This window comes from Schistocerca cancellata, chromosome 1 (genome assembly GCF_023864275.1).
Source record: "Schistocerca cancellata isolate TAMUIC-IGC-003103 chromosome 1, iqSchCanc2.1, whole genome shotgun sequence".
Taxonomy (NCBI): Eukaryota; Metazoa; Arthropoda; class Insecta; order Orthoptera; family Acrididae; genus Schistocerca; species Schistocerca cancellata.
The window spans coordinates 277,684,091-277,711,320 of NC_064626.1; positions in this window are offsets into that span (position 1 = coordinate 277,684,091).

Consider the following 27,230-nt stretch of genomic DNA (forward strand, 5'->3'; position numbering starts at 1 on the left):
TCATCACTAACCCCATAATCAGAATCCATGTGGGAATTGTCCTCACAATAATTATCAATAAATTCATTATCAGAATCCGATTTGGCGTTTTCCTCAAAATCTTTGTGAATAAGCTCATTCTGAAAATCCAATTTTGAATTTTCATCGAAGTCAATTTCGATAAGCTTGCAATCCAGTTTTGAACATTCATGTGTATTTTTTACTGTTACCCGACATTCATCAAAAGAGACTGTCGTAGATTCATCAACAGCAGTTTCTATGTTTTTGAAAAGGAGAAACAGGAGAAAGATCGCATATTGATAGGCCTCACGAAATGTTGAATGCTCGAACATTTTCTTCCCGCATATACTCGTATAAATGCCAGGCACAGACGCGTATTTACATCAAAAGGAGTTCTGTTGTATTTTGTTTCAAACATTGTCCCGACGTAAAGTATGTGATTTAGAAAATTCATTTCCATGCAGTTCGCTGTAAGAACATTTTAGCGTGTTTCTACGCGAAAAACCCAACATGTTGGCTCAAACTCCAAATTCAAGGTACTTTGGTCGCAATCAACGCATTTCATTTTTGATAATACTGATGACAACAGTGAAAAATCAAGTAGTATATACGAGGTGTGGCTAGAAAAAAACCGGACTAGTACTGGTAAAACAATAAAACGAATGCAATAAGGCTGAAAGTAGCGTGGCCTGTCAAGTGACTCTCGCTCCGCCTACTGCTCGAGTTTCATCTGCCTCCTGCACTCAGTCTGCCCGTGGCGTCTGTCTTAAGTAGTTGACGTTTTGTCTGTGTGTCGGAAAATGTTGAGTGTACAGAAAGAACAGCGTGTTAACATCAAATTTTGTTTCAAACTAGGAAAATCTGCAAGTGAAACGTTTGTAATGTTACAACAAGTGTACGGCGATGATTGTTTATCACGAACACAAGTGTTTGAGTGGTTTAAACGATTTAAAGATGGTCGCGAAGACACCAGTGATGACACTCGCACTGGCAGACCATTGTCAGCAAAAACTGATGCAAACATTGAAAAAATCGGTAAACTTGTTCGACAAGATCGCCGTTTAACAATCAGAGCAGTGTCTCAGTTAACAGGAGTTGACAAGGAAAGTGTTACGCAGATTCTTCATGAAAGTTTCAACATGAACAAAGTGTGCGAGTGTCATCACTGGTGTCTTCGCGGCCATCTTTAAATCGTTTAAACCACTCAAACACTTGTGTTCGCGATAAACAATCATCGCCGTACACTTGTTGTAACATTACAAACGTTTCACTTGCAGATTTTCCTAGTTTGAAACAAAATTTGATGTTAACACGCTGTTCTTTCTGTACACTCAACATTTTCCGACGCACAGACAAAACGTCAACTACTTAAAACAGACGCCACGGGCAGACTGAGTGCAGGAGGCAGATGAAACTCGAGCAGTAGGCGGAGCGAGAGTCACTTGACAGGCCATGTGACTTTCAGCCTTATTGCATTCGTTTTATTGTTTCACTAGTACTAGTCCGGTTTTTTTCTAGCCACACCTCGTATTCAGAGTATTCTGTCTTTCGTTCAGCTTTTTATTTTATATTTATTGCTAGTGTTAGCAACATTGAGTTTGTCAACGCTATTCCTGGCATTACTATCAAATTTCCTTAGTGTTCGTTATGTTTTTCTCATACGATATATTTTCATTGACACTTTCCCTACTGTCACTGACACTTTCTATTTTTCGCTTTTCACATTTTTCTGTCTCTCCTTCACTACCTCACTACAATTACCGAGTGTCTCTTAAGCCGAGATTAGTTATTCTTATCAAGGAATCTGTAAACCCCTCGAACTTGTGCACGCGAACTTGTCCACTGCTGAAAGCACATTCCTGTCTTTGCTGCGCCCACATGGGCGGGTCGTCGGCCGCGGGAATAGCTAGCGACGCGGAGTCAAAGTGGGTCTTTTCTGGCCACCAGAAATCGCCCCCAGTTGATAGACTCGAGGGGCGTTGACTGTAAGAGTGTGTGTATATATCCTGGTATGGACAAAGTTATGTAAAGTAACTGCGTTGGAATGCTGGTCACCTGCTCGCCCTAAAAACCTCACACCCCGCCGCCATCCATCCTGGATCTTTATTAATATTTACTTTCTTGCTTACAGTTGAGACTGCCGCGAACGTAAATCCGAATGTCAGAAAACTGCATTGATTTCAGTTGTACGTATATATTAGGCACATATACATGCACGATTATACATGTACGTACTGATTATGTAGACATATTCATACAAAATCAAAGTTTCAATTAAATTTCTGCGTTGTCCATATCTATCTGCTGACAGAAAACTGACTATTGTGACGGTACAAACCCCCGTTTCTAGATGGATAGGTCTAGTATGCAAGCATTGATCTGTGGAGAGCGAGCGCGCTACATGGTGCGCGATTCGCGGAAGCGCGTGGCGCGCCCGCGCAAGATTTGCAACGGTCGGTGGGACGCCTGTGTCGCCGGGCGGCCACGTGGCCCTCAGCTTGGGGCATTGTTCGTTTTTTCGCGCATTACGCGAAAACTATGTAACTTATGGTGAAGAGCGATGCGGCAGTGGATTGTGGTCAGCAATATGCACCTTCTGAAAGATCGATCTTTATTTCAAGTCACGAGACGCAAACGTTATAATAACTTCAGAATCGGTTAATATCACGAATACTGAAAGATGAATAAAAATAGTAAATAGCAACTTACAGGGATGAGCAAGGACTCGTTAAAAACGTTTCGACATAGCAGATCGAGTGCCGTAGTCATATGTTAAGATTAAAAAATAATTAAGCGCTTAAAGAGCAATAAACAAAGTTTGAGTGAAAATTGTTTATAAAATTCAATAGAAAATTCATGACGTAAAGAACGGCACTATATAATACTTTGGGTGGCATCACACGTATTTTAAACTATTTAAGTTTTGCTATGCACTTAACTTGCAAATGTTTTCATTGTTTGAAAATTATTATTAACATTTATCGCCCATAATTAATTAATTATTACAAATATGAAGATTTTGAGAAGCGCAATGTGTAGATCGCTATAGATTACGTCTAAAGAAGGTGCTATATGCAGTTCTATGTTAAAACTTTGATGCAAAAATGTAAAGAAACAAATTTGCGCTAAGTGGCGAAATTTTGCAAAAACTAAAACTTGATTTACGGTCGATAGAATAATGTATAGAAATTAATGTAACGTAGTAAACAAGATGTACCTTTTAGCACGGTTCCGATGGTGTACTTATTTCTGTCGAGGGATGTATGTATCAAAATTTGTAATCTTAACTGGTGAGACTGGTACTTGCATAATAAGGGGGTTGACATCCGAGCCTATATAAGCAAGCGGCCATCTTGGCCAGGGGTCAGTCGTTGGTCAGTCGTTTTGGTGGGTGGGTGGCGAGCAAGCCCTGCTTGAGGGTGGGCCATGTGGTCATTTGAGAATTCTTTCTCACGCCGATTTATTTCGACAAAGAGCATTGTTTAATAGTGCAAGTGTGCAAGCATATATTTGGTGAACTGGAAGTGCTACGATTATTTGCGTGAGTATGATTTAGGAGTTATACATTGTCGTAAGTGAACATGTGGCGAATTGTGATTTCGCGCCTAAACTGTTAGAACAAAGAGGACAGTAAAATTGTAAACCGTCTCACCAGTGCTAATTTCATTGTCTGAAAAAAAAGGACAACGCCAATAAATAGTGATTGAACTGTGTCGTGAAAAACTGATTTTAGTATAATGTTGTTGTTGTTGTGGTCTTCAGTCCCAAGACTGGTTTGATGCAGCTCTCCATGCTACTCTATCCTGTGCAAGCCTCTTCATCTCCCAGTACGTACTGCAGCCTACATCCTTCTGAATCTGCTTAGTGTATTCATCTCTTGGTCTCCCTCTACGATTTTTACCCTCCACGCTGCCCTCCAGTACTAAATTGGTGACCCCTTGATGCCTCAGAACATGTCCTACCAACCGATCCCTTCTTCTAGTCAAGTTGTGCCACAAACTCCTCTTCTCCCCAATTCTATTCCTCCTCATTAGTTGTGTGATGTACCCATCTAATCTTCAGCATTCTTCTGTAGCACCACATTTCGAAAGCTTCTATTCTCTTCTTGTCTAAACTATTTATCGTCTATGTTTCACTTCCATACATGGCTACACTCCATACAAATACTTTCAGAAACGACTTCCTGACACTTAAATCTATACCCGATGTTAACAAATTTCTCTTCTTCAGAAACGCTTTCTTCGCCATTGCCAGTCTACATTTTATATCCTCTCTACTTCGACCATCATCAGTTATTTTTCTCCCCAAATAGCAAAGCTCCTTTACTACTTTAAGTGTCTCATTTCCTAATTTAATTCCCTGAGCATCACCCGACTTAATTCGACTACATTCCATTACCCTCGTTTTGCTTTTGTTGATGTTCATCTTATACCCTCCTTTCAAGACACTGTCCATTCCGTTCAACTGCTTTTCCAAGCCGGCCGCGGTGGTCTAGCGGTTCTAGGCGCGCAATCCAGAACCGCGCGACTGCTACGGTCGCAGGTTCGAATCCTGCCTCGGGCATGGATGTGTGTGATGTCCTTAGGTTAGTCAGGTTTAAGTAGTTCTAAGTTCTAGGGACTGATGACCACAGATGTTAAGTCCCATAGTGCTCAGAGCCATTTGAACCATTTTTTTGCTCTTCCAAGTCCTTTGCTGTCTCTGACAGAATTACAATGTCATCGGCGAACCTCAACGTTTTTATTTCTTCTCCATGGATTTTAATAGCTACTGCGAACTTTTCTTTTGTTTCCTTTATTGCTTGCTCAATAAACAGATTGAATAACATCGGGGATAGGCTACAACCCTGTCTCACTCCCTTCCCAACCATTACTTTCCTTTCGTGCCCCTCGACTTTTATAACTGCCATCTGCTTTTTGTACAAATTGTAAATAGCATTTCGCTCCCTGTATTTTACCCCTGCCACCTTCAGAATTTGAAAGAGAGTATTCCAATCAACACTGTCAAAAGCTTTCTCTAATTCTTGTTCCCTAGCATAAACTGTACTTATGTCTGAGTGAATAATTAATTAAAAAACTATAACAAATGCGCGGGTGTTGAAGTGTACTGATGCACCAAGTGTGCAAATCATCCCCTGAAACTTACGTGAGAGCCAAAATTTGCAATAACATTTTTTAACCAACATCTGTATATGCATATTTCGTGTGGACACTCTGCAACCGCTCTACTTCTTTATATATACCGCCCTGTCACACTATACTTCAATTAAAAAAAAAAAAAATCAAAGTGGCCACCATAAGAAAATGTTACTCCTCTGTCAATTTTAAACATTTTTGGCTTATATTTTTTTTTGCCAGTACATTCCGTGATAACCAACATCTTCACGTTTGAGTTTGAAAAAATAAGGATTTTTTTCAAAATTCACAAATAATAAAAGTATGAAAAAATTTGTTTAAGTAATTGGTTTTACCCATTTAGTTCTGCATGCCAAGGTATGTTATGAAACACATTTTCAGCCCCCTGTAATTTATATACTACAGGGTTGAGGTTTCACAGGTACCTTCCCTTACGGTCTCCTTGGACGCGTTGTGCATGCGTCTAATTTCAACCTGCCGTTGCACTGCTGAGTGCGTGAGCCGCTGTCACAACTTGGCGGTGAGGTCTGCAGCCAGCCGCGCTGCTCGGGGCTGGTCGTTAGCAGACGGCCCCTGGCGCATCCATCGGCCCCCGTCCCGTCCCGCCTGGCCCGCGTCGTCGTGCACTCGACCAGCGATGGTCGGCGGCCGGCGCCAACTTTAAGCCGGGGCTTATCAGCGCCGCTTATCCCGGCCGACGCTCTCGGGGAGTAATCTGGAGGCCCTCTGGGGCTTCTCGGCCGCTTTCCGCGGGAAATCAGCCGCACCAACTTGCGATCGTAGACCTTCCTGTCGCCCTTCGACCGCCGTATAAGAACGTATTTTACGGGGCCCGAGGTGAAATTAACGACAGCCAACACTAAGTAAAGAACTTTGTGTAACCATATTCGTCGATGGTATGTGTGAACTTCCGATGGTTGTAGCTACACTACTGGCCATTAAAATTGCTACACCACGAAGATGACGTGCTACAGACGCGAAATTTAACCGACAAGAAGACGATGCTGTGATATGCAAATGACTAGCTTTCCAGAGCATTCACACAAGGTTGGCGATGGTGGCGACACCTAAAACGTGAAGACATGAGGAAAGTTTTCAACCGATTATTCATACACAAACAGCAGTTGACCGGCGCTCCATGGTGAAACGTTGTTGTGATGCCTCGTCTAAGGAGGAGAAATGCGTACCATCACGTTTCCGACTTTGATAAAGGTCGGATTGTAGCCTATCGCGATTGCGGTTTATCGTATCGCGACATTGCTGCTCCCGTTGATCGAGATCCAGTGACTGTTAGCAGAATATGCAATCGGTGGATTCAGGAGGGTAATACGGAACGCCGTGCTGGAACCCAACGGCCTCGTAACACTAGCAGTCGAGATGACAGGCATCTTATCCGCATGGCTGTAAGGGATTGTGCAGCCACATCTCGATCCCTGAGTCAACAGATGGGGACGTTAGCAAGACAACAACCATCTGCACGAACAGTTCGAAGACGTTTGCACCAGCATGGAATATCAGCTCGAAGACCATGGCTGGGTTTACCCGAGGACGCTGCATCACAGACAGGAGCGCCTGCGATGGTGTACTCAACGACGAACCTGGATGCACGAATGGCAAAACGTCATTTTTTCGGATGAATCCAGGTTCTGTTTACAGCATCATGATGGTCGCATCCGTGTTTGGCGACATCGCGGTGAACGCACATTGGAAGCGTGTATTCGTCATCGCCATACTGGCGTATCACCGGGCGCCATTGCTACACGTTTCGGTCACCTCTTGTTTGCACTGACGGCACTTTTAACAGTGGACGTTACATTTCAGCTGTGTTACGACCCGTGGCTCTACCCTTCATTCGATCCCTGCGAAACCCTACATTTCAGCATGATAATGCACGACCACATGTTGCATGTCCTGTATGGGCCCTTCTGGATACATAAAATGTTCGACTGCTGCCCTGGCCAACACATTCTCCAGATCTCTCACCAGCTGAAAACGTCTGGTCAATGGTGGCCGAGCAACTGGCTCGTCACAATACGCCAGTCAGTACTCTTAATGGACTGTGGTATCGTGTTGAAGCTGCATGGGCAGCTGTACCTGTACACGCCATCCAAGCTCTGTTTGACTCAATGCCCAGTCGTATCAAGGCCGTTATTACGGCCAGAGGTGGTTGTTCTGGGTACTGATTTCTCAGGATCTATGCACCCAAATTGCGTGTAAATGTAATCACATGTCAGTTCTAGTATAACATATTTGTCTAATGAATACCCGTTTATCATCTGCATTTCTTCTTGGTGTAACAATTTTAATGGCCAGTAGTGTATTTGAAGTAAAGCGACTCGGATATATATATATATGTTTGCCGCGCGGTACTAGCCGAGCGGTCTAGGGCGCTGCAGTCGTGGACTGTGAGGTTGGTCCCGGCGGAGGTTCGAGTGTCCTTCCTCGGGCATGGGTGTGTGTGTTTGTCCTTAGGATAATTTAGGTTAAGTAGTGTGTAAACGTAGGGACTGATGACCTTAGCAGTTAAGTCCCACAAGATTTCACACACACACACACACACATTTATTTTTTTATTTTTATTTTTTTGCCCTTAAAAAGTACAGTTTTTCTATTTAACAACAGAAGACGCCACAAATGGAGACTAACCATGTAATTTTTCCCTTTAGGCACGATAGTCCAAGCAATATTTTTTTTCTGTGTTAATCTTTTCCATTACGGATACTGTAGGACATCGTGAAGGTATAGTACGAAGGTACTGCAAAATGGAGGTCTACGTTACAATGCACAATAAGAGTGACGCACTGTTAGAAGAGAGTAGCGGAGAGGAGGGCTAAGTAGCCAAGTCAAGCTATTATTATTTTTTAACGCGAGTAAAAACAGGCAGAAAAGCATAGAAATGAGTTATTATAATCTGTAACTAATGAAGTACAGTATCGAATCGTTTAATGATATTATGATCAAATTAAGTGCTTTAAAAAAACTCAAATTTCACAAAGTGCTGAAATTTCCAAATGGTTCAAATGGCTCTGAGCACTATTGGACTTAACATCTGAGGTCATCAGTCCCCTAGAACTTAGAACCACTTAAACCTAACTAACCTAAAGACATCACACACACCCATGCCCGAGGCAGGATTCGAACCTACGACCGTAGCAGTCGCGCGGTTCCGGACTGAAGTGCCTAGAACCGCTCGGCCATCACGGCCGGCGTGAAATTTCCATTTTGCTAAAAAATGAAAGTCAAAAATTAAAAAAAAAGAATTAAACATACGAGGGATATTCGGTAAGTAATTTCGGATCGGTCGCGAACTGAAAACTGTGCTGTCCGGTGTGGCCGAGCGGTTTTAAGGGCTACAGTCTGGAACCGCGCGACCACTACGGCCGCAGGTTCGAATCCTGCGTCGGGCATGGATGTATGTGACGTCCTTAGGTTAGTTAGGTTTAAATAGTTCTAAGTTTTAGGGGGACTGATGACATCAGAAGTTAAGTCCCATAGTGCTCAGAGCCATTTGAACCATTTTGAAAACTGCTGTGAAAATTCGATGAAGCTTTGCTCAGATGTGTGATGGGCAGTGTCTCTAGTACACTCGTTGATTCTGTCATGTCGGCCTTTTTAGTTCTGAGCGCACAGCGAGCACGTAAAGATGGCTAGAAAACAGTGTCTCCCGCCAAGCACGAGGGCCTGGTAAGAAATTTCGCCTGAAGCTATGCAGTCCACATAACTGTCATGTGTTTCCTTCTTCAAGACAATTCTCAGCCGCATTCTGCAAGGGCAACGAAGATGCTCCTGCAGCGTTTTCGATGGTAAGTATTTTATCACCCACAATAAAGCCAGGAATTGGCTTCCTCTCAGATTCATCTCTGCTCAATTGAACTACTGGCTATGAAGAAGCATTCTGCACAGACAACGAGCTGTAGACCAGCGTAGAGAACTGGCGGAAAGCAATGGCGGCTGTATTGTACGTCGAGGATATTGGAAAGTTGGTACAACGCAACGACAGATGTCTAAGTCTGAGCGGTTGCTATGTAGATAAGTAGCTGGAAGTTGTAGCTAAGTGCTGCAAATAAAATTTTCTTGATTTTCACAGTGGTTTCCATTTCGCGGCCAATCGGAGCTTACTTTCCCAATACCCTTACCCTTTTTATTTCATTTTAAAACAGGATTCGAAATAAATTATTTACACTTTTCACAAATAAGAGTCAAACTGTGTTCTTCATTACATGTACAGAGTTCGTGGGCCCAGAAGGAGCACAGCTGACATTACAGGCACTGCTCTTATGGTCTAGGATTTGAAAGATTTTCTTCGCAATACATACACTTTCTGTTATTGTCGTTCTTGTCAAAAGAGCTCTTCTATGACTGAGTTTCCTGCGTTCTTCTTTTTTCTGACACTCTACTTCTCGGCTGCGTTCAGTTTTTCCTCCTATTATTTTCTTTTCCGTCTCGTTCATTATTTCCAGTTTCTAGATAACTCTTATAAGGAATTGTTGTAAGTATCGTCACTTAACGCTTCTTTCGGTGACTGCTTTTACGTTTTCCACCTACACAGTGTGACTGCCGAGATGACCATTTGGCTTACGTTCGCTCCAGTACATAAATGTGTACACCCTTTAAGAGCATGGCCGAAATTTCAATAATTAAAGTAGCATTGTAGACTCAAGATATAACACATTCAACATAATTTCATTGAAAAGACGTAAGTCACTTTTTCTTTCCATATTAAATACATAAACTGATTGCTTACCTTACATCAGGATAACTAAAATCCGCAAGAAATATTATGACTCTGAAGAGTGGCATAACAAACAGCTAAGACTTTGTGTTGTGACTGGACTCCCCGCGCAGAACAAGTTGAAGCATTTCGCGTGCCATGCCAGCACCTTATAGCCCCAGGACCCCAATGACTACTTTTCCCGCCATAACAACTTTACCCGGCTCTCCAGTACATGTTCCAGGTTTCCTGCAAGCATTGGGGATAACGGGAGCATCACAATGTGGGAGTGAAATTGCACAACAACCAGAAACGTACTCCTAAGGTGAAATAAGCGAGACAGTGTCATCATTGTGGGCAGAAAGTCTAAATTACATACAGACTTCGCGTGAAATTCTCACGATGTATGGATCAAATGTGGCATAAGAGTGGCATTTGATCAAGGACGCATAGACTTTGGTAATTAAAAGGTCAGTTTGTTGTAGAATTATGTTTAACGCTCGTGTATTACGACGTTTTTTTCGAAAAGAAAAATCTCCTCTACAAAAATCAACATGGATGCCGCAAAAAGAGATCTCGTAAAACTCAACTCGCTCTGTTCCTCCAAGAGATCCACAGCACTGTTGACATCTTCGCTCATGTTGATGCCGTGTCCTTCGACTTCAGTAAGGCATCTAACACTGTCTCGCACTGCCGTGTAGTTCAAAAAAGGAAGCTTACCGAGTATCGGACGAGATTGACGACTGCGTTCGAGACTTACTTGCAGATAGAAGTCAACACTTTGCTCCTAACGGAAGAAAATCGACAGATGTCAAGGTAATTTCGGGGGTACCCTAAGGAAATGTGATAAGACAGTTACTATTTACACTGTAAGTAAATTATCTAGTAGAATGCGTCGGAAGCTCTTTAAGGCTGTTCACAGATGATGCTGTTCTCTATAAGAAAGTAGCAACGCCAAAAGGCAGTATCGATTTGCACAGTGACTGACCTGCCCGTGATTATGATTGATGTAGGCTCTGGCAGTTGACTCAGAACATGCTGCGAGTACATAGGTAAAAGATCCACTGTTGTACAACGAGACTATTGATGACAAATAGGCGGAAACAGTAACGAATGTAAAAATCTAGGCGCTACAGTCTGGAACCGCGCGCCCGCTACGGTCGCAGGTTCGAATCCTGCCTCGGGCATGGATGTGTATGGTGTACCTAGGTTAGTTAGATTTAAGTAGTTCTAAGTTCTAGGGGACTGATGACCTTAGTAGTTAAGTCCCATAGTGCTCAGAGCCATTTGAACCATTTTGTAAAAATCTCGGAAACTTTGTGGAATGACAACAAAAAGAAACCGTAGGAAAAGCAGATGCGAGACTGAGATTCACAGGCAGAAACTTAAGGACACTTAATTCATCCAATAAAGAAGTGGCTTACAAGGCGCTTGCGCCACAGATTCTTGAGCAATAATCGTCAGTCTGGGACCCTCACCACGTAGGACTGACAGAAGATTAAAGAAAATCCAGCGCAGAGCGGTGATCGTTTAGCAGGCGTGATAGCATAACAGAGATGCTCAACAAATACCAGGGGCATACGCTACAGGGGAGGCGTCGTGCGTTACGGAGAGGTTAACTACTGAAATTTCCAGTGAGCACTTACAGCAAGTTGAAGAAGAAGAGAGAGAGAGAGAGAGAGAGAGAGAGAGAGAGAGAGAGAGAAGTGGTATGTACGTGTGGGTGTGATAAATCCCTTCCTTCAAAAATATTTCTCTTCTTCATACCTGCTCTGTGTTACCACAGATGATGTGCCACTGATCTCATTTGTACTAAGATTGCAGTACACGCGAGGAGCCTATTTACTTCCACCGCCCTGAGTGGGATGCTATGTTCTAATAAATGCTCACCGACCTGCAGTCTTCTATAGTTGTTGTCCCCTGTGCAGAGACCAGCACATAGGTCGTGAATCCGTAATCTTGAGGTTGTAAGAAACTCTTAGCGAGGAACTGTTGTTTTAGAAATGATTAAATTTCCAATCAGTTTGTTTATAATGGATGCCACTCGCATTTTATTGGTAGGACAGGAGAAACTGCACAAATATATTCCACTTTGGAGTCACAAATAATTCCTGTTCCTCAACAAATTAATGGACTGCGTATTTCCGTAATTACAGCTCTCATATTTACAAACTAGACATGTAAGTGAAGTCTTAACTGATACCATGGCAGACATGTCTGTCCTCCGGTACTGCTAAACCAGCCGAACCACTTCGCCCACCATCCATGTTAGGCGCGATCCGAATATCACCGAAGTGCTTCGTCTACCTTTTAGTTTCGAGATGTTTATTATTCTGCTACTTGTGAAATAGTGGAATGATAGCACGCTACTGAGAGATGCTTTAAATATGACATGCAAGTAAATCCACTGTTTAGCTTGGCCAATATTGATAACAGAAGATTGTCATTTTGGCGCGCAACTTCCGAATGCAGCAGCGAGTCGCTGAGAAAGACCACAATTTAGGCAGTCTTTCTCACGATACCCGTACCGAACAAACCATACACCATCGATACCTCACACCACATTACGTCATCTTGCAACTACTGCCTCCTCAACTGCTCTGAGAAGAGCTTCTTGTACCTGAGTGTGATGGCTGCAAAGCCAGAAATGTTACACACTTCCTGGAAACAGTCGGATAACAAATTAGTTCATTACACATAAATCTCGCGAAATGACCACGAAAGGAAAATTCCAGAAATTGGGGCTAACACAGCGGCTTACCGGCCATCATTCTTCCCACGCGCCATTAGCGAATGGAACAGCGGAGGGATCAATTAATGGTACCAGAAGTGCCCTCCTCACACATGGTCAGCTGACTTGCGGAGTGTTGATGTAAGTGTATAGTCCATTTCCGGTAACGTGAAAAAATGACTAGGGAGGAAAGAGAATTTACAGCGATGAGGACTTTCAAACAGCGTTTCTCGAGAGGCTGCGTGAGCTCTCAGTGGGTTGCTAGGACATTCCGACCACTATTCACTGAGACTTGTTGACTATGAAACTTTGAAGTGTTGTGCAGCCAATAAAACTAGTTGCCCAGTCACAATAATGCGTAACTCGCTTTTTAAAGATACCGTATAACTGAACATACGAGGGCTGTTCGGAAATTAACTTCTGATTGATCATTAAAAATAAATAAATGCTTGCACATTCATGGCGCTTCCTTGACCGCAAGTGATATTTTGAACACCACTTTGCGTCAGTCAGTTATCGTTCCGTTCATCAGTATATAAGCAACAAGCGACTGAAGTGGATGGCGTTATTCCGTCTCTTGCCGGTTGCGGGGAACGGTCTGTCATTTGCTTCCTGCAAAGGGAAGAAGCCACTGCCGACGAAATTCATCGTTGATTGTCTCGTCTATATGGGGCCTGATATTAGGCAGGTGTACCAGTTCCTTTGGCCCTTCAGTATAGGTATATGTAACAAAGAAACATTTCAGATGCGACATACATCTTTTATGTTATCCATATGAATTATTTTCTTTATCTGCCCAAGCGGCACACAAATGTTATTGAACCTCCTGACTACTTATTTAATGAATTTACTTCCTATATTTATCAAAATAATATTCCTCAGTTAAGCTAATGAGAGAGAGAGAGAGAGAGAGAGAGAGAGAGAGAGCAGTCCATCCCAGGAGCAGAGTATAAATGATTTGTTTACCAGCGACTTATGACAACATTACTGTTTGCAAGTTGTGCTTGCTACTCCTCTTGACGTGACACACCCATGTTTACAGTACCTTAGCCTTTCCTTCGGCGTCGGCCTTAACAGCTGGTAACCACCTGGTAACCACGTCTCGAGATGCCAGAAGCACTGAACTGCACATGTGCCGTGGGCTCTTCAAATTCCTCCCTAGACGATTCGTTGGCAACCAATTCAGGTGATGTCGTGTATGTTGCCAGACATTTCACAAAATAAACATTATATACGATTTCTTAACTTTAGTTGCTGTACTACAGACATGCAGTTGTACGCAGTCTTCCATGACTTAACTATTCTTTACTTGCTCGCAAAAGAGGTGCCTCTTTTGGTATCTGGTATTCATTCATGGTAAAGACAAACGGCTCCATCTTTATCAGCGCAGTATATTTTAACATCAACAAATTTATGTACACCTCTTATCGACAGGTATACAGAAGGTTCCACTTCTAATGAAGTTCGGTTAAATAATTTCTTTGGCACTACAGCACTTGGTGACGTACTCCATTCAGTTAATACTGACCCTTGAAAGTTGGACGTTAATATTTATTTGGAAAGTTGGCCACCGACTATGCTCTCCATCGACGTAAAAAAGGGAGGTAGGTGGCACTACAGACTTACTATGTACGTTGTTTTGAAGGCAAAGTGGGCGGGGCCCGCCGCCATTCTAAGTAGCCCAAAACATTAGCAGACCACTGCTTATGATTGATGCTTGTTCACTTTTGCAGTCGTGTGCGAGCAACAACTGTTTTAAATACTAAAACTTGTAAAGCTTAAGTGAATAAAATTTGTTAGGAAGGCAATTTCGAACGTTTTTCTGTTCTTTTATGCGTATTTGCTCAAGTAATACGACACGTTTGGCCTCGTTATCGTAACTTGCTTTCTTCTGTTATATTTCGGATAACCAGAAACAGAAGGAAGTGATGCGAGAGACATGCTTTCGTAATCCATTTAAAGACACTTTTAGTATATTCGCATCGATGGCAAATGAAACTGGAACTCCGAAATCAATGGTTGTTTTCTTACTGCTATCGAAACTGCTTCTTGTTTCTTACATTTTCAACTTTCAACTCGCATGCACAACAGTTTTAGAGTTCATGTTTGCAAAGATCATACATGCTTCTTTGTTAGCCCATAAAAGTGTGCAATGAGGAAAGAAGCAAGGCATTCTGTCGCATCTAATTTATATCAACGAAGTCAAAGAAATAGAGCTGCATAGAGGTACACCTCCAAGCAGAATACAGTACTCGTTTATTAGATGTAAGTGCATTAATCTCGCTGCAGTTAATCCATCTCCTCACTTTCAAGCCTTACTTAAGTCATTCCGTGTGTGGCCAACAATACCAACTTAGAGTAAAAAAACGACATATTTTTTAAACGTCTTCCAGCATTATGGAATGCTGTAGATAAGATTAAGGGAATGGTCTCAAACGCTTTAACAGATATGTAACTTTTTACTAAAGATAGCCTAACCTGTGTAAGATGTAGTCTACCTTTTCGTCAGAAGCCTGTTTCCTTTTGTTCCTAGAATATTTCTAGCCAGTAACAGGAATAACCAAACATAGCAGAAAAGGAATGTACGTCTACTTTTTTTTTATCTGCTTGATTTGTGTGTCAGTTAGACCGTCAGCGAGAGCGCACCGCTAGTTCCTGCTACTACTAAGGCGAGTACACCGTTCGTTTGTTACATATTTTTACGAGCTTCAAGCAGGAGGAGTGGAGTAATGGATAGGAACTGTGATTGTTGTGTACAGATGCGAGCTGAGCTGGCGACCCTTCGCTCACAGCTTCAGGATGCGTTGGCTTCCGCCACACAGCTTGAGGCTGCTGCCAAGGGGCGTCACTGTGGGAGATCGGACGCGGGGATGCGAGGGACGTCGAGCACGCCCCACGTGTCCTCCGATCGGTCCACTGCTGTGGCCGCCCAGGGTACTGCCTGCACTGAGGTTGACCCCTCACCCGTGGTCGAGTGGGAGATTTTTCCAAAGTCTGGCAGGCTTTGGATCGGAGCAGATTCTGTCTGATTTCGGGCGGCTAGCGGAAATTGTAAAGACTGCCAGTCTTGCTTCCGAGATCAAGGCTGAGCTCACCATCTGCAGCATCGTCGATAGAACCGACTGTGGTCCTTTGGTGCAGAACCGAGTGGAGGGTCTGAATCAGAGGCTCAGGCGGTTCTGTGACCTTGTAGGCTGCAGATTCCTTGACTTGCGCCATCGGCTGGTGGGTTTCCGGGTTCCGCTTAATAGGTCAGGAGTCCACTACACACAAGAGGCGGCTACACGGGTAGCGGGGGCTATGTGGAAGGGACTGGGCGGTTTTTTAGGTTAGAGGGTCTCAGGGAACCACAGAAGGGCCGTCCGTCGGAAAGTGGGCAGGTAAAACACAGTAAGGTAGTTGTAGAAATGACTGGTATTGTAATTTGTCTTAGCTGTGTTGGGAAAGAACCAGAGCTCCAAGCCCTAATAGAAAGCACTGAAGCTCAAATAGTTGTAGGTACAGAGAACTGGCTAAAGCCGGAAGTAAGTTCAGCCGAAATTTTTTCAAACAATCTAACAGTGTTCAGAAAGGATAGATTGAATACAGTTGATGGTGGAGTATTTATTGCTGTCAGAGGTAGTTTGCCTTGTAGCGAAATTGAAGTAGATAGTTCATGTGAAATATTATGGGTAGAGGTTATACCTGACAATCGGACTAAACTACTAATTGTTTCGTTTTACTGACCGCCGACTCAGGATACATAGTTGTTGAACAGTTCAAAGAAAACTTGAGCCTCATTTTCAAATAAGTACCCCGCTCATACAATTATAGTCGGCAGTGACTTCAATCTACCCTCGACATGCTGGAAAAATTATACGTTTAAAGCCGGCGGCAGGCATAAAACATCATCCGAAATTGTACTGAATGCTTTCTCAGAAAATTAATTTGAGCTGTTAGTTCATGAGCCCACTTGAAGCGTAAATGGTTGCGAAAGCATACTTGACCTTTTAGCAACAAATAATCCTGGACAAATAGTGAGTGTTGTGACGAATACAGGGATTAGCGACCACAAGGCAGTTGCTGCTAGGCTGAATACCGTAACACCTACAACCATCAAAAAGAAACTCAAAGTATAACTATTTTAAAAAAGCTGATAAAAATGCTCTTAACACCTTTTTAAGAGACAGGTATCACTCCTAACGTCGATTTTCAGTAGGGTTTTAGGACATATACTGTATTCGAACATTATGAACAACCACGAAGAAAACGATTTATTGACATAGTCAGCACGGATTCAGAAAATATCGTTCTTGTGAAACACATCTAGCTCTTTATACTCATGAAGTAATAAGTGCTATCGACAGGGGATGTTAAATTGATTCCATATTTTTAGATTTCCAGAAGGCTTTCGACACCGTTCTTCACAAGCGTCTTCTAATCAAACTGCGTGCCTACGGAGTATCGCCTCAGTTGTGCGACTGGATTCGTGATTTCCTGTCAGAAAGGTCACAGTTCGTAGTAATAGACGGAAAGTCATCGAGTAAAACAGAAGTAATATCCTGCGTCCCCCAAGGAAGTGTTATAGGCCCTCTATTGTTCCTGATCTATATTAACGACATAGGAGACAATCTGAGCAGCCGTCTTACCGTCTTAGATTGTTTGCAGATGATGTTGTCATTTACCGTCTTGTAAAGTCATCAGATGATCAAAACGACTTGCAAAATGATTTAGATAAGATATCTGTATGGTGCGAAAAGTGGCAATTGACCCTGAATAAAGAAAAGTGCGAAGTTATTGACGTGAGTACTAAAAGAAATCAACTAAATTTCGATTACGCGATAAGTCACACAAATTTGAGGGCTGTAAATTCAACTAAATACTTAGGGATTACAATTACAAATAACCTAAATTGGAACCATGATATAGATAATAATCTGGGTAGGGCAAACGGAAGACTGCGATTCATTGGCAGAACACTTAGAAGGTGCAAAAGGTCTACGAGACTCCTTACACTACGCTTGTCCACCCTATTCTGGAGTACTGCTGTGCGGTGTGGGATACGCATCATGTGGCACTGACGGATGACATCGAAAAAGTACAAAGAAGGGCAGCTCGTTTTGTATTATCGCGAAATAGGGGAAATAGTGTCACAGACATGATACGTGAATTGGAGTGGCAAACATTAAAACAAAGGCGTTTTTCGTTGCGACGGGATCTTCTCCCGCAATTTATATCACCAGTTTTCTCCTCCGATTTCGAAAACATTCTGTTGGCACCCACCAACTTAGGGAGCAATGAACATCACGATAAAATAAGAGAAATCAGGGCTCGCACGGAAAAATTTAAGTGCTCGTTTTTCCCGCGTGCCTTTGGAGAGTGGAACGGTAGAGAGACAGGTGGTTCATTGAACCCTCTGCCAGGCACTTTATTGTGAATAGCAGAGTAATCACGTAGATGTAGATGTAGGTTTACAATGTATACCAAGCTCTGTGATATACCAGTAGTTAATTACTAAGTTTCATTTTCTGTGTATCATTTGCGCGATAAATCGTAATGATATGGAACGAGTCATCATATACTGACAACAATTTCTTTTTGTAGATACGCCTCCATGCTGATCATTTAGCAGTTTTTACATTTTTTAATTAAAGAAGGACAAATGTTAGTCAGTAATTCTTACCCATCACCATTTGCACATTACAGTAATAGATAACCTTCCGCAGAATAGCAGGAATTATCAACGAGAAACGTTTTCAGTTTAGTTTCAAATATTCCTTTGCTGTGTAAGAGGCGTTTTATATCAGTGATCAAAACTTGGTTGCAGCAATATGAACCGCTGTTTGTGCTACAAACAACCTAAATGTGGCGAATGATTTTTTTTTCTGGTATTGTAATTAAGTACATCATTGTTCCTGTTGAAGTGTAGTGGATTATTTACAACAAACTTCAGGAAGGAATAACTATATTCTGAAACGGATAGATTCCTACTCACACGCCGATACATGGCAGGCACGATGAAGGGAGCGTGCACAGAAATTTTCAGCCTAAGCCTTCTTCAGAAAGGAAGTACAGCACACATGCATGATCATTCAAACATACACACAAAACTCAGGGACACATGACCGAAGTCTCTAGCTGTTCTAGCCAGAATTTTTTTTTAAAAGTGTCAGGAAATGTGAGCAGTGAATAATATTATCGTCGAGAGGAATTTAAGGCATCAGATGTTGCTCCACCAATCACCGCGGTCACGTAGCCGTGTGTTGCCGTTGATACAGTGTTGCTGGATGTCGGAGCGTTTGCGACTTCGAAGGCAATGAAAAACGTAGGGAAAGAGAGAAAGAACGGACACGGAGTAAAGTAAGACAAAGCTGGAGTCAAACGACAGAAATGAAACCATTATAACAAAAGTAAACAGGGCAACAATAATTCATGTGTACAAAGAAAAATATTGCTTGAACTGTTCCACATACGAATGAAATGTGATTCCTTTAAACCTTAGATTACGATTACACTCGTAAACAACGCGAACTGGCATTTTTGATGAAACAACTACTTCTCCTCACGATCAAAACTCCAATATTGTCGAAACTGAGCACGGGCACGTCAGAGTGACGCCACGGGAAAATACCACTTCGGTGATCATAGTGTTTTCGACTAGCATCGACTTGAAGTCTGTGAAGTAATGATACCTTTTTTTCATCTCCGTGATGCTGTCGTGTACATACACCAACTCTGAGTGAGAGATATTATTATCGCAAGAAGCAGCGAGCGAACAGTTGATGAGAGGGGTCGGAGGGCGTCGGACGCAGCGTGCGGTGGAGAGAAGCCGCGCGACAGATAAAATCGCAGCCTGATGTGACCGTGATAATAACGCTGGAGGTGTCTTTGGTATTAACTGAGGATTTTTGGTAATTTGCCTTTTTGCTGCACATAGTTGTTGCTTTATACACTCCTGGAAATTGAAATAAGAACAACGTGAATTCATTGTCCCAGGAAGGGGAAACTTTATTGACACATTCCTGGGGTCAGATACATCACATGATCACACTGACAGAACCACAGGCACATAGACACAGGCAACAGAGCATGCACAATGTCGGCACTAGTACAGTGTATATCCACCTTTCGCAGCAATGCAGGCTGCTATTCTCCCATGGAGACGATCGTAGAGATGCTGGATGTAGTCCTGTGGAACGGCTTGCCATGCCATTTCCACCTGGCGCCTCAGTTGGACCAGCGTTCGTGCTGGACGTGCAGACCGCGTGAGACGACGCTTCATCCAGTCCCAAACATGCTCAATGGGGGACAGATCCGGAGATCTTGCTGGCCAGGGTAGTTGGCTTACACCTTCTAGAGCACGTTGGGTGGCACGGGATACATGCGGACGTGCATTGTCCTGTTGGAACAGCGAGTTCCCTTGCCGATCTAGGAATGGTAGAACTATGGGTTCGATGACGGTTTGGATGTACCGTGCACTATTCAGTGTCCCCTCGACGATCACCAGTGGTGTACGGCCAGTGTAGGAGATCGCTCCCTACACCATGATGCCGGGTGTTGGCCCTGTGTGCCTCGGTCGTATGCAGTCCTGATTGTGGCGCTCACCTGCACGGCGCCAAACACGCATACGACCATCATTGGCACCAATGCAGAAGCGACTCTCATCGCTGAAGACGACACGTCTCCATTCGTCCCTCCATTCACGCCTGTCGCGACACCACTGGAGGCGGGCTGCACGATGTTGGGGCGTGAGCGGAAGACGGCCTAACGGTGTGCGGGACCGTAGCCCAGCTTCATGGAGACGGTTGCGAATGGTCCTCGCCGATACCCCAGGAGCAATAGTGTCCCTAATGTGCTGGGAAGTGGCGGTGCGGCCCCCTACGGCACTGCGTAGGATCCTACGGTCTTGGCGTGCATCCGTGCGTCGCTGCGGTCCGGTCCCAGGTCGACGGGCACGTGCACCTTCCGCCGACCACTGGCGACAACATCGATGTACTGTGGAGACCTCACGCCCCACGTGTTGAGCAATTCGGCGGTACGTCCACCCGGCCTCCCGCATGCCCACTATACGCCCTCGCTCAAAGTCCGTCAACTGCACATACGGTTCACGTCCACGCTGTCGCGGCATGCTACCAGTGTTAAAGACTGCGATGGAGCTCCGTATGCCACGGCAAACTGGCTGACACTGACGGCGGCGGTGCACAAATGCTGCGCAGCTAGCGCCATTCGACGGCCAACACCGCGGTTCCTGGTGTGTCCGCTGTGCCGTGCGTGTGATCATTGCTTGTACAGCCCTCTCGCAGTGTCCGGAGCAAGTATGGTGGGTCTGACACACCGGTGTCAATGTGTTCTTTTTTCCATTTCCAGGAGTGTATATTCAAAGAAGTAACTGCGAATTGTGCGCGAATCACATTAATTTATCAGAACACTAAGAGCAACTGGGACACGCCAAGCTTTACGTGTAAGAAGTTGGATAATCGTTAAAACTAAGCATGGACGTAGATCGGCTTCCCGCTGACATGCATGTGCGGACAACCTGGCAACACCGCGTCAAGTATTTTTCATTTGACTTCGAGCAATCGTTCTTTGGCAACGCATCTATACTGATTTTCCTGGTCTTTTTTGAACACACGGTGGCTAGATATTGTCGATACGTATAACAGATATCCGGTTGTCATTCCAATGACTTCAGCGACTAGTGCCACCATTATGACAGCTATCTCCACCATTGGAATTACAACACATTCTACTCCACATTCAAAAAATTCTTCTTCGGTGATGAAGGAGTTGTGATGTAGACATGATTTCAGTTTGTGTTTGAACTTAATTTAGTTATTATTAAATTCGTTGTATAATTGGGTTGGTGGTCAAAGACTTTTATGGGTGAGTATCTCACTCCTTTCTGTACCAAACTAAGACTGAGAGACAGAATACATCTCCAGAGATACAGTGTAACTTGCAATTAGTGGACGACTACATGCAGACTCAAGCGGCGTATAAAAGCCAGTCTGTTACTAAACTAAAAAGTATGATGAGTCTAAGTATCTAGCAGTGGTGTGGGAGCTGTAACTCAACAAAATTGTCACGCGGATTAAAGCGGAGACGGAGAATCTCATAAAAGCAATTTTATGAATCATCACCTCACCTTCCATTAGGAACGTGTGTGCGCTCAGCGACTGTGATATGTTTTACATACGATAGAGCGCAGCAATCATTCGTCCTTTTTTGAGGGTTTTATTCGGCAAATCTAGATTTCGGTTGGTGTAGCCATTATCAATGCACTATTTCATGGTAGTCTTGAAAGGACTGTTACACACTCCCGAACAATAGGGGCTGACATGCATTGATACTATGAAATAATGCATTGATCATGGCTAGGCACTAGCCGAAATCCAGATATGTTGAATAAAACCTGCAAAAAAAGGACGACAGGTTTCTGTGCTCTATCATTTGTAAATTTTATGAATGTATTCGTCGAGGACGTTGACCTAGGTCCACCAATAAAATATTTTCTACGCCAACAGAGAAGCAGTTAGGTCACGGATCGACATCGTTCTCGTAGACCTTGTCTGACCACAACCAGAGCGCCTCACACTCTGAGACGAACAATGTCGTAAAGGACAGATTGTTCCAAGTTGTTCAGTGTTTCTATTACAATTTCAGCAAGAGCATGTGGCTGTGTGGACTGCTATAACTGGCAAATTTTCTGACAGTTGTGACCTCCAAGACATATGGAAAGTCACATAACACTGATTTTAAGATGATGAGGCCAGATGTTGCCATGTTTTGTGGTACATCTATATTGGTTCTGTGTCAGTCTCTATCTTTTCGACCATCGTAGAGCTGAACTACCATTTCATCTCCCGAAGTCTTTCGGTGTAGTTTTCCGGCTCCCTTTCTCCCTTCTGCGACCAGAGGTTATCCGGAATCTAATACTGCCCAGTAGAACAAAGACATTAATTGGACCGCGGAGCAGTAAGAAACTGTGCAACGTTTGGCGGTGATGTCGGGGGAATATTGATGAGGGAGCTCGTACGCATTAAAGCTGCTGTGGCTGAGCGCGTTCGCAGAAGTGGCAGAGCAACCAATGCGTAGAATGAGTTACACAATTTTGTGGAAACGTGTTGAGCAAATTCTTATACGTAGCGACACGTGACGTAATAACTCAACCTGTACAGATGATATGTGGCTGAAAACTAAATTGCAACCCAGTAATTGAGCAGATGTGTGAAAGAATCTGGTGAAAATGGACCACAAGCACACCCTACACATTAATCTCTAAAACTTTTATAAAAGACGTTCCATCACTTTTTGGTTAACTGCACCGCCGGAAAAAATTAGTACACCCATTCAGAGGTTTCCAGTTCACTCAAAATTTACTGTTGCATTAGTGCATGTGGAGTACACGAAATGATTACGTTTTCAGATCAATAGTACAAGCGGTTCTGAGGCACCAAGTGTCCACCCATGCCGCAACAATCATATTAGTGAGTGTTGTAGACTCCACTGACAGCAATGCAGGCGCTGACTCCTGCATCCATTCGATCACACAGAAGACGAATACTGTCCTGCGATATGTAATGTGACACTTGCTCGGCCCGTTCACGCCGTTCTGCAAGAATTGTTGGTTGCCAAGTCGCACGAGTCACTTCTCTCCCCATCAGATCGTGCTGGCCAGGAAAGTTGCTGCACGTATTCTAGCGCACGATGAGTTTCACAGGCAGTTTGTGGGCAAGCCTTAATTATCCTGTTGAAACAACTTATCACCTCCCTGCAAAAGAATGGGTATAAGAACGTTCAGCACGTACCAAGAGCATGTTAGCGTCCCATTCATGAACACCAAAGGTGTTCGAGAGTTGTAGTTATTGCTCCACAGACGATATGGTAGAGAGTGGAGCATGTGCGTCTTGGACGAATGGTCTCTACAAGACAGCGCTCACCAGATCTAGGTCGTACGTGCAAAGGGCTGTCGACTGGGTGCAGGTAGAATATGCTTTCATTACTGAAGACCACGGCGCATCATGCCATCTTCCAAGTGATTCCCTGACGGCGCCAGTCGATGCTGTGGCTTGAGTGGAAGACGGACTAGAGGTGTGCGTGCCCGTAGTCCCACTGGCAACAATCGTTTCGCAACAGTTCGTATTGACACGTCTGGGCTCTTATCTGTACTGTGGTAGCAGTACGATCTGCCACTGTTGCCCTGACGGGCGTCTGAGCTGCGTGGACTTCCAGAACCATGTCTACGGGTGTGAGTAAGGTCACGTGACGACTGATACCAGCATCGTTGCATAACTGACGCAGCACGTTCAACCTGTGTGGCAATTCCTCGAAACGACAAACCTTCCTCTCGCAAGCCCATAACTTGACCCCTTTCAGGCTCGTTCATTTGGCTTTAGGAAACACGAGTGCGTCTCCATGGTCTAGTTGCCTGCATGCTGCACACATTTGCACCAGACTGAACATTTTGGCTGTATTTCCTATAAATAATAGACACAGATGGCGCTCTGGTAGCGATGCCATTACGATATCGGTGGGCGGACGAGGTAGAAACCATTATTAATACATCTACTACCCCCCAGTGGCATAGCCGCGCGGGGTAGCTTCGCGGTCTGAGGCGTTTTATCACGGGCGTGCGGCTCCTTCCATAGGAGGTTCGAGCCCTCCCTCGGGCATGGGTGTGTGTGTCGTCCTTATCGTAGGTTAGATTAAGTAGTGTGTAAGCTTAGGGACCGATGACCTCAGCAGTTTCGTCCCTTAAGACCTTACCGCAAATTTCCAAAAAATTTCCCGGCGGCATATGCCGTCATCGAATAAAAATCGCCGTCACCTTTCTAGGTACACTAATTTTTTCTTGTAGAGTAATTTGTAATCACGAAGTTGGGAAGGTACAGTTGGTTGTAAAAACTCGGATTTTCTTCATAGTTAAAGAACTCATGCAACTTTCTTTCTTCTTCCTGTTCTCGATTTTCCTGAAGACTAAATGGCTCTGAGCACTATGGTACTTAACATCTCAGGTGATCAGTCCCCTAGAACTTAGAACTACTTAAACCTAACTAACCTAAGGACATCACACACATCCATGCCCGAGGCAGGATTCGAACCTGCGACCGTAGCGGTCTCGCGGTTACAGACTGAAGCGCCCAGAACCGCTCGGCCACGAATGGGCCGGCGATTGAAGACTCATTTTGGATTCAAGGGAATAACGGTTTTTTACATCGTTTCCAGGATTATGAGAAATCGAGCTGGCCTATTGGTGTACGTAATACACCGCTTGGAATATGTGTCTATTGTTAAACTGCGAGCAGTTTAAAAGACTTGCTAAAAATAAAATGTATTAATGGACCACCTACATGCTAGCTTTGGTTCCTTCAACAAGTAGGCTTCTCATTACAAATTTTATAATAGGTTCATGTTATTGTTCTTAATGATGAAGCTTCTGGAAGACACATTTAAACCTTTAATTTTTATTTGAAATGAAATTTCACTTCCAGCGGTGCATGTAACATTATCTGGTTAGATTGCTTAACTGCTGTAAGGAACACAAATGAGTCAGCTTCCCAACCATTAAAAGTAAATATAAATGGCGATGAAAAAGTTTCCGGTTTAGGGCCTTGCTTCAGCGCATATACAATCTAGCGCGGCTCCAATGAGCGTATATAAGCACCGACATATAGGCAACGGATTAGTAAGGCATTCTTATCTTTCCGGCGTTCGTGCGTTAAATGCGGAAATGTGAACTATGGCGACGTTACTATCAAACGCATCAGAACACGACCAAGATGCTGTTATTTTTTTCTTAGCTGCCGAAGGAGAAACACCGGTAGACATCCATTGGAGTACGAAGAACGTGTGTGAGGCAGCATGTCCGTCGAATACCACTTTTGTGGAATGGTGCGCCAATGTTATGCTACTTCATGATAACGCACGTCCCCATGTCGCAAATTTCGTAACGCAGAAGTTATGTCAAGTGGGAGACCTCGAGCGTCTGCCCTATGGTCCCCATATTTTTACGCCTTCGGTCGCTTAGAGAAGGCGTTGAAGGGTCGATGGTTATTGTCGGACGAGGATGCTGCAGGCAGTTACGGACTTCTTTACGCAGCAGGACACGGTGCTTTATCAAACGAATATCTTCAGTCTGGTGAGTCGATAGGATGATTGCCTCATTGCCCACGGCGATCTTGCCTGGCTGGCATACCGATTCTGGACTTTACGGCCTTCGAACTTCGAACGGAACCTTTTGGTCCCTCTTTATGTGTAATATGTAACGAACAATAACTGTCAGTGATAAAAACAAGCAAAAAAACCTTCACATTAAATTACTGATCCGATATTGACAAAGTGGCCCATTTTGTGATTTAACACTGTTGTGTTGGTAAATATATTTAGAAAGTGTGCAGATAGTGTTAGCAATATTGGATGTCTAAAACGCAAAAAGTTAATGTGTGGTTTGTTTAAATATGGGTAAGAGAAACTTCCTGGCAGATTAAAACTGTGTGCCGGACCGAGACTCCAACTCGGGACCTTTGCCTTTCGCGGGCAAGTTCGAGTCTCGGTCCGGCACACAGTTTTAATCTGCCAGGAAGTTTCATATCGGCGCACACTCTGCAGCAGAGTGAAAATCTCATTCTGGAAACATCCCCCAGGCTGAGGCTAAGCCTTGTCTCAGCAATATCCTTTCTTTCAGGAGTGCTAGTTCTGCATGGTTCGCAGGAGAGCTTCTGTAAAGTTTGGAAGGCAGGAGACGAGGTACTGGAAGAAGTAAAGCTGTGGGGGCGGGGTGTGAGTCGTGCTTGGGTAGCTCAGTTGGTGGAGCACCTGCCCCCGAAAGGCAAAGGTCCCATGTTCGAGTCTCGGTCCGGCACACAGTTTTAATCTGCCAGGAAGTTTCATATCGGCGCACACTCTGCAGCAGAGTGAAAATCTCATTCTGGAAACATCCCCCAGGCTGAGGCTAAGCCTTGTCTCAGCAATATCCTTTCTTTCAGGAGTGCTAGTTCTGCATGGTTCGCAGGAGAGCTTCTGTAAAGTTTGGAAGGCAGGAGACGAGGTACTGGAAGAAGTAAAGCTGTGGGGGCGGGGTGTGAGTCGTGCTTGGGTAGCTCAGTTGGTAGAGCACCTGCCCCCGAAAGGCAAAGGTCCCATGTTCGAGTCTCGGTCCGGCACACAGTTTTAATCTGCCAGGAAGTTTCATATCGGCGCACACTCCGCTGCAGAGTGAAAATCTCATTCTGGAAACATCTCCCAGGCTGTGGCTAAGCCATGTCTCCGCTATATCCTTTCTTTCAGGAGTGCTAGTTCTGCATGGTTCGCAGGAGAGCTTCTGTAAAGTTTGGAAGGCAGGAGACGAGGTACTGGAAGAAGTAAAGCTGTGGGGGCGGGGTGTGAGTCGTGCTTGGGTAGCTCAGTTGGTAGAGCACCTGCCCCCGAAAGGCAAAGGTCCCATGTTCGAGTCTCGGTCCGGCACACAGTTTTAATCTGCCAGGAAGTTTCATATCGGCGCACACTCTGCAGCAGAGTGAAAATCTCATTATGGGTAAGAGAGTTTGTCTTAAATTTTGATAGACGAAAGGAATAAAAATCAGAAAAATTTTACCGATGTTAAATACTGCTTTTGGTGACTCTCATATGATTAAAACTACCATTTACGAGTGAAATAACCGTTGCGAAGAAGGCA